The sequence below is a fragment of the Magnolia sinica genome, chromosome 4, assembly GCF_029962835.1.
Source record: "Magnolia sinica isolate HGM2019 chromosome 4, MsV1, whole genome shotgun sequence".
NCBI lineage: Eukaryota > Viridiplantae > Streptophyta > Magnoliopsida > Magnoliales > Magnoliaceae > Magnolia > Magnolia sinica.
Window position 1 is genome coordinate 78,307,615 of NC_080576.1, and position 9,040 is coordinate 78,316,654.

The 9,040-nt window shown below is 39.4% G+C and overlaps 1 non-coding gene across 1 annotated transcript; it reads right to left on the reverse strand.

Moving 5' to 3' along the window:
• Positions 1-1,790: 1,790 nt before the first annotated feature.
• LOC131244847 (small nucleolar RNA R71) lies at positions 1,791-1,897 on the reverse strand. The gene has a single exon (XR_009170618.1). It is a non-coding gene; the product is annotated as a small nucleolar RNA R71 (small nucleolar RNA).
• Positions 1,898-9,040: the final 7,143 nt, after the last annotated feature.

The following is a 9,040-nucleotide window of genomic DNA, read 5'->3' on the forward strand; positions in this document are numbered from 1 at the left end:
GATGTTGTGCGGACTGTGAAAATTTGAGGTGGTTTCCAGATTTTTCCAAGACGGTGCGAAAGTAGGTGTTGCAAAACTCTAAATAAGATCTCTTAGGTTGTTCCTAGGCATCTTCTAGGGTTGGAGGAGTGAAACAAAAGGGCGGAGAAGACGTTGCCAAGAGTTTTTCTTCCTTAGTTGTTTTTATGCTTTTCTTAAGAGATTTCAGTTCAATCATGTCTATGGTTGGCTAAACCTCTTAGCTATGGCTAAGAGGTAAAGCTAGTAGCATGATGAGATGTTTATTTTACTTTGATTCATGTTTATGTTGAACCTTCTTTGATTCTAGTTTGGTTTTAAAGGAATACTTTCAGTTCTTAATGGTTTATTGTGACTCAAATTACAGTAGATCTGCAATAGCTTTGGGTATCTTCTTTTCCTGATTTTGAGATTGTGCGATTGGTCAATCCTATTGTTAGCCATCGTCCCATGGGCATGGTTTAGTGATGGATTCTCTTCTAATTATCACAATTCTCCTCCATTGAGAATTAGGTCAAGGAAAGTTCAAATTGATATTAATTGTATATCTTCCAATTGGATTGAATAGGACTCCAATTCCAATCGTGTGACTTGAATCAAGTAAGAGGGTTCCTTGATCTGTACAAGTGGATCCTTGGAAACCCTAGTTACCACCTTTGAATTTGTTAGTTTTAATTACTTTAATCATAATTAATCTCTCAATTAATTCAGATTTAGATTCACATCTTCTTCTAGTTCTAGTTCTAGTTACTCTCAGAATACACACGAGAATAGTCCCTGTGGATTCAACCTCGGTCTCACCGAGATTATTACTACATCGTGACCTTACACTTAGGGTTGTGAACAAGTTTTTGGCATCGTTGCTGGGGAATAACGGTTGTGTTTTTCTGAGATTAATTAGTTTTGAAATTAGTTTAAGATTAGAGTTTTTTATTTTCTATTTTTAGGATTAGGGTTTTTTGAATTATTTGAGAAACTAACTTTGCTTTCTAATTCTAGATTTAGAAACTTTCTTTTACTGTTTTTTTGAAACTAGGTTGCTTTCCTCTTTTTTTTTTTTCCTTTTTAGAAACTAACTCACTTTCTTTTTTCTTTTGCAGCATCTCAATATAAAAACTTCTATTTGGTAACTTCTTTCTAATTCTCTCTTTCTTTCTATTTCCCTTCTTTCTTTTAGGTTTAGGTTAGATTCTGAAATTAAGGGCTGAGAGTGTTTCATGCCCAAGTGGGTCCGTGACAATACTTGACATCTCTTGAGTGAAGGAGGATTAGTTGATGGGTTATCTATCCATCACGGGATTAGACACCACTCGAGATATACAGAGTTAATTGAGGTTATACTGCAAATCAACTTGTAAATCAACCAGTTAATCAGCCGTAACCTCAAGTTGCAGAAGTCCAGGATGAGAATGAGGTGCACCATGCACACCCGCCTCGTACTTTATGAGATTACTTACAACCGGCGGGGGTGAGCACCCCTTCTTGTATGATTTTTCTAGGAAACACAGGAAACATGGATATCAAGCCTGAAGTGATCCAACTCCTTCCAAAGTTCCTTGGACTTGAATCTAAAAGTCCATACCCGTGCTTGCAAGAGTTTGATGATGTTATAGCCACTTTATACTTTCTTACATGGTCAGGCTGAAACTCTTTCTTTTCTCCTTAAAAGAAAAAGCTAAGACGTGGTTGCACTCACTACATCCACGATCTATTGGCACATGGAATGACATGATGAAAGAGTTCATAATTTTTTTCCATACCATAACACGAACACCATCAGGAAGTCGATCATGAACTTCACCCAAAAGGAAGATGAAACATTCTTCCAATGTTGGGAGCGGTTCAAGGATCTTCTCAGTTCATGCCCACAACACGGTTTTGAAACGTGGCGCATAACAACTTTCTTCCACCATAGATTGACATCTTCCTTGCACCAATTCATCAAGACAATGTGAAATAAGGAATTCATGAATAAAAATGTCGATGAGGTGTGGGATTACTTTGACAAACTTGCTGAAATCGCATAATCATGGGACATCTCTCCAAAATCTAGTACCACATCTAAGCTTACTCAAGCAAGGGAAATGGGTGGGATATAGTTGCTGAAAGAGGATGATGATATAAATGCTAAAGTGGCCAGTCTCACAAGGAAGGTCGAGGCCATGGAACTTAAGAAAGATAAGGCTAAGGAAGTTGTTTACGGTATCTGTGCTTGCAACATATATACAACTGAAAATTGCCCAACGATACCTGCTTTTTAAGAGGCACTGAACGAGCAATCGAATGCTGTGAACAACTACCAAAGACCTTTCAGTAGACCCATCTCTAACACATACAATCTTAGTTGGAGAAATCATCCGAACTTTTAGTTGGAGAAATGGACAAATTGCTACTTCTCAAGGAATCCCTAATCAATTCTTAAATCAAGGGAAACCTTAAGAAGATCCGGTCTGGAAACATATTCAAAATCAAGAGCTTATCAATCAGAGTATATTACAAACCCTTCAAGACCTTTTAAAGGCCATACAAGGGCATGAGACATAAAATTCAATTCGAGATAAAGGGATCCTACCGCTACAACCTCTTTCCAATCTAAAATTGTAATACGGAATTAATGATCCAAGCTCTTCAAATCAAATAGAGAAAGCCAAGTCTATCACCACTCTTAACAGTGGAAAAACAATTGACAAATCTATTCCGGTAAGGACTGAATAGTCCAAGGACCCAGAAGAAGAAATAGAGGATAGACCTAACATTGCTCCACATAGATTAAAATCGGAACCTCTGAGCAAGACGATTGTGACATTCCCCCAATGGTTGATTGCACCAAAATTTCTCTTTAACTCACATGACATTTTAGAGGTGCTTAAACAAGTAAAGGTCAACATCCCTCTCTTGGATGCCGTGAAATAAATTCCTTCATATGCCAAATTTCTGAAAGACCCATGCACGACTAAGAGGTGGCAAAGTATCAAAAGGAAAATTTTTCTGACGAAAAAAGTGAGTGCTATCCTTAAGTAAGATGTGCCACAAAAATATAAAGATCCTGGTAGCCCAATCATCCCTTGTGTAATTGGCAACTACCAGTTGAGCACGCACTTCTTGACTTAGGAGCGAGCGTAAATCTGATTCCTTACTCAGTCTACGAATAGCTAGGTTTGGGTGAATTGAAACCCACCCGAACTACATTACAACTTGTTGATAGCTCAGTTCGTGTACCAAGAGGGATAGTTGAGGATGTGTTGGTCCAAGTTGATAAGTTCTACCACCCGGTAGGTTTTATAATCCTGGATACTCAACCCATCGTGGACATGAGCACGTAAATTCTTGTCATTCTTGGTCGCCCATTCCTTGACACATCAAATGCAATTATTAATTGTAGGAATGGAGTCATAAGTTTGTCTTTTGGAAATATAACATTGGAGTTGAATATCTTTTTCAATACGGGCAAATAGTTAGAGGATGATGATGATTCCCACGACAGTAACATGATTGACTCTTTCGTGGAAGATAGAACACTTTTGACATTATCTTCTGACCCTCTAGAGACGTGCCTAACCGACTCCCATGATTTTTATGATGATATGATTAAGGAGATGGGGACCATGCTAGATACTGTGCCGGTACTTGAAGTTAATCGGTGGAGGCCACAATTTGAAGAGTTGCCCCAAACTGATGTAATGCCTTTACCGTCTAACCTCAAGGCACAGAAATTTGACGTAAAACCTTTGCCCTCTGAGTTGAAATATGTTTATTTAGGTTAAGATGAGACATACTCGGTGGTGATTTCTTCCTACCTTGAGTAAAAAATAAGAGAGTATGCTTATCTCTACTCTAATTGAGCATAAGGGAGCATTTGGATGGTCGATTGCAGACCTCAAGGGAATTGACTCTTCAACATTTATCTAGAGCATAATACGAAGACCTCCCAGAAACCACAACGTAGATTAAATCCAAACATAAAGAAAGTGGTTAAGGCCGAGGTACTTAAACTATTGGATGTGGGTATCATATACCCAATATTCGATAGTCAATGGGTGAGTCCAACTCAAGTGGTTTCTAAGAAGTCCAGAATCACCATCATATCCAATGCTGACAATGAACTCGTGCCAACTAGAGTCATTACTGGTAGGAGAATGTGCATTGACTATAAGAAGTTGAATATCGTCACGAGAAAGGACCACTTTCCTTTACCCTTAATAGATCAAATTTTAGAAAGGCTAGCTAGTCATTCCTATTATTGTTTCCTTAACGATTATTCGAGCTACAATCAGATTGAGATAGCCCTTAAAGACCAAGAAAAGATCACGTTCACATGTCCTTTTGGCATATTTGCTTACCGAAGGATGTCATTTAGACTATGTAATGCCCTTGCTACCTTTTAGCGATGTATGTTGAGTATTTTTTCTAATATGGTGGAGCAATATTTAGAGGTCTTCATGGACAATTTCTCGATCTTTGGTCCATCCTTCAGCGAATACTTGGAAACTTTGAAAAATGTGTTAAAGCGATGTGAAGAAAAGAATTTGGTACTAAATTGGGAGAAGTTCCATTTCATGGTTCGTAAGGGGATTGTCCTTGGACATATCATCTCGTCTAAAGGAATTGAGTTGGATAAGGCTAAGATTGATATTATTTCTAACCTACATCCACCCAAGAACATACGTGACGTGCGATCCTTCTTAGGACACACCGGATCTTACGAAAGATTCATAAATGACTTTAGTCATTTCTCTCATCCTTTATGCAATCTACTTCAAAAGGATGTACCATACGAGTGGACTGAGTAATGCCTGGAAGATTTTTTCTAAGCTTAAGGGCATGCTAACCACTACACTATCATGCAGCCACCCGATTGGAGCATCCCTTTTGAACTTATGTTCGACGCATCCGATTATGCTCTTGGGGCGGTTTTAGGCCAGAGAAAAGAGAAGAAGCTTTATGTTATTCATTATGTAAGTAAAACTCTAAATCCAGCCCAAGTGAATTACTTTATGATGAAAAAGAAACTCTTAGCCATAGTATTCACTTTGGACAAATTTAGATCCTACTTGATCGGATCCAAGATCATTATCTACACAGACTATGCGGTGCGTAATGTCCCGACTTTTTAGGACCCGAGTATATGACTCGTTTTCCAAAAACCTGAGTGTTAACCTTAAAGGATGGTAAAAAAATTTTTTGTGTGTGTGTGTGTGTGTGTGTATTCAACTATTAGAGTAAGCAGATGAGCATAGAATGGACAAGTAAGCATAAAGGAAAATTTTCATTTCATTTGGAATACACAAGAAGCTGCCCATAATGTTTTATACAAACCAATGCATCCATTCTTACAATTTAAAAATGAAATAATATTACATGTGAAATAAATTATATTACAAAAATCTTGGGATGTGAAGTCCTGTTGCAACCCTTAGCAATTACAATCATGCTTCCTTGTCAATTAAGCCTGCTCCTCATCAATATAAACATGAATGTCACCTGGGCCACCTGTGTTACCTGTACGGTTATATATTTGATGGATGAGTGGTTAACTCAGTGTGAATTTTTCTCAAGATTATACATCGCCGCATTATGTAAGCATAGTTGTAAAACAAAGCATACAAAATAATACATAATGCAGGTCTTATTATGTGTATGGATGCCTGAATGCAATTATCGCCCCAGGGATGCTCATCCATGCGGACAGTGGGCTCGTCACCCATGCAATCATCGATGTGGAAAAAGCATCCAGTCGGACATCATCGACCTGGGAAAAGCATCCAGTCGGACAAATACGTACATCATGTACGATAACAATATATACTGGTCTGTGCCATGTATACATGATTAGCCAACCCGTTATTAGTCCAATTACAACCAGCTATTTTAAATAAGCTTAAAGGTCACTACATGGGCTTATCACCAGCGTAGGCTGACAGCTCGGGTATAGGTCCCATACCACCATCCCCGGCTCATGAGACTACCATCTTAGGATGTTTAATGGAAACCCATCAACTAGTGGCCAATCATATTACAGTATATGGGGTTAACCATCGCATGGTTGCATAGTATAAAGCATCGAACCCATATAGGGAAAATACCCAAAACAAAGCCACATAGGGTTATATCAAAATAAGCCGTATAGGGAAATTATCAAAATAGACCACATAGAGTGAGTATCAAAGCCATGCGATAAAAGACCATCCTTGAAAAACCATTGGACACAACAACCCTGGATGGTACATCAATGGTCAATTTAAACCACCATTCAATAACCACTAAGCCGAAGGTCCATTAGGATTACAACCAGTCGATTTACATCCCAAGTATGGGTGTACATTTATAGGTGAGGATTTCCCCCTGATGTACTAGTTTGAGTTCCATAAGCAATCCACAAATAATCCACAAGTATGAGATAATATGCATGATAAATATTAAGCATGAAACCTAGCAATTTGATTCAAACAATTACACATGTGATTATAAGATCGAGATATGAATTGTCAATTTAAATTAAAATAAAACTATACTTAAGCTAATGGGAAAATCGAAAGCTCAAGGGGAAGAAATCATTACCTCATATGTCAACTTGCCTTCTAATGTTATTGGGAAGTGTGCACGCCCTTACACTTGGATCCTACCATAAGTTATGAAATTGTGCCATTTGATCCAACTTAACTCACTGTTTATGTTCAAGGTATTAACCTCGAGATTAAATTGTTTAAGATTTTATCCTAGAGTTTAGGTCTATGCTAAACGTTTAGAGTTTAATGTTAGTTGGTGTAAAACTAGTTACTATGTTAATTTAATACCTACAACATAAGTATTAACATTAATAGTATAATTAATATCAGCTCATCATGGTAATAATTAGTTTTACAATTGAGATAAAATGGTATTATTAAAGGTAGTATCTTCAAGTGATGGATACCATGCAAATATTATTAATGATGGTTTCATTTATAGCAACTAATATTAGTGTAACATGTTAGTAGTAATAATTATAATGATAAATAATATTATGACTATCATGGTAATAGTTAAGAATGACAAGACAATATTATTTTATTTCCTTATATATAATAACTATTATTAAAGTAGATAATTTACTAATAGCCATGCATTCTTGATATTTGAAAATCCCTATAATGATGGAAATCGTAATCAAGTTAATTTAATAATTAAAAAGTAATTATTAACATTAATTGTAGCTACCATAGTAATAATAATTGTTATGATGATGATAATCACTAGGACCTACTATTAAGGGTAATATTTGAGAGTGATAATTTAAATTGCTACTGTTTGCTAATTACAATTCTGTTTATCCTAACTAACTCGAGTACAAGTAACTTACTAATGGTTAACCATGTAGTGATAATTATGATAATAAATCATGAAAGTAACTTAAGGAGAGGAAGTTAACTCACATCAGCAGATTTGGTTTGAAGGGTCCCATGAACATGGTTATTTGGGCCTGCATTAGAGTGAACAGGCCCACTCAATTTATGTCCCAAGAAGTGGCCTAGATTGGGCCCGAAACTTCCTAACACGAAGGCCCGAACTGGGCCTGACTTTAGCCAGATCTGGCCCAACACCAAGCCGCCCATTTATAGCCCGAACTGGGCCTGAACATGGCCTGAATTGGCCCAATCACCTGGCTGTCAATTGGTGGCCCGGACTAGGCCTGGTTTGGCCTAGTTCCAGGGCTGGTTTCAGCCCAGCACGTGGCCCAAACTGAAGGCTGGTTTCAGCCCAATTCAAGGCCCAAGTAATGGATGATTTCAGCCCCAAACCTGGCCCAGATTGGTGGCTGGGCATGGCGCTGCTTGGTGCGGCCCACTGAGACTTGAAACGTGGCCCACCTGCAATGTGCAGGGCCCACAGAGATTTATGGTCTGGTGCGGCAATGACAGCAGCGGCAGCACCACCACGCAACCTTTCTCTCTCGTTTTCTCGTTTCACCTTCCCATCTCTCTTCTCTTTCTTCTCCTACTATTTGTTTCCCACGCGATGGAAGTCCAGCAACGCCCGGACCAGGCCCATTTCTTATGACAGGTGATCTTCTTGATGGGGTCCGCCATTTGAATGGTATGGATTTTGTACACAAGTGGCGCATGAGAAATGAAGCCTGTTTGGTTAAGAATCCCTTAACATCTCTCTCTTCTGCCCTCTAGTCACATCCCGAGGCGTCTGACATTGAGCAGACCCATCCTGAAATCAGGAGGACTCAGTGGGATGGTGTGGACAGCGTGCACACGCCATTCATACACCCATCTTGTCATGTTTCTACCTGAACTGAATGGCAATGGATTTAAGTCCAGTTTATGGGGGTGGAATGCTGATAAAAAGGCTTACCTACCGAACTCCTTGGATGTGGGATCAACAACCGGGTTGAGGTTAAAGACTGCATCAGCGGGTCGAGGATGGTGGTGGGTCAATAATGGCATCTCTCAGGTTAATGGCCTTGCCTCAGATCTGGCTGTTGTGGGTCGATCTATTGGATCCCAGGAAGCTCAGGGAATGCAAGGGACGAAGCTCAGATGAGCTCTTCTCGGTGGGTTCCGAAGAGAGGAAGAAATGACTAGTGGGACTGAAACTGGTTGCGGTTTCTCTCTCTAGTATTTGAGGGAGCCTTAAACAGGGGATTAGGTGGCTGAGATCTCGCCGAATGGACGGCCTGGATGGAGAATGAGTGACTCACACGGATCGTGATAGCTAGCAGCAAAAACGGGTTTCCATTTTCGGAAAGACAGCCGCGGGCGGCACTATTTGGCTTGAGTTTAAGCACACGCACGTGCACATGAATCCACATGAGTGGTATAGTTTTGATCGTGTTTGAGGGCTCTACAAGGTGGATGGTTTGGATTGGTCATAAGTGGCCCACCTTAATCACAACGAAAAGGTTTTGGGAGGGCTGTAAGCACACATCTGCGTCACGCCCGCCTTCTTACGGTTAGTGCCGTGTGCACGAACGGGTCTACTAGCATGTGGCCTTGTAAATTTTGGATATATGGTGACCCCTATACCCGATGGATGG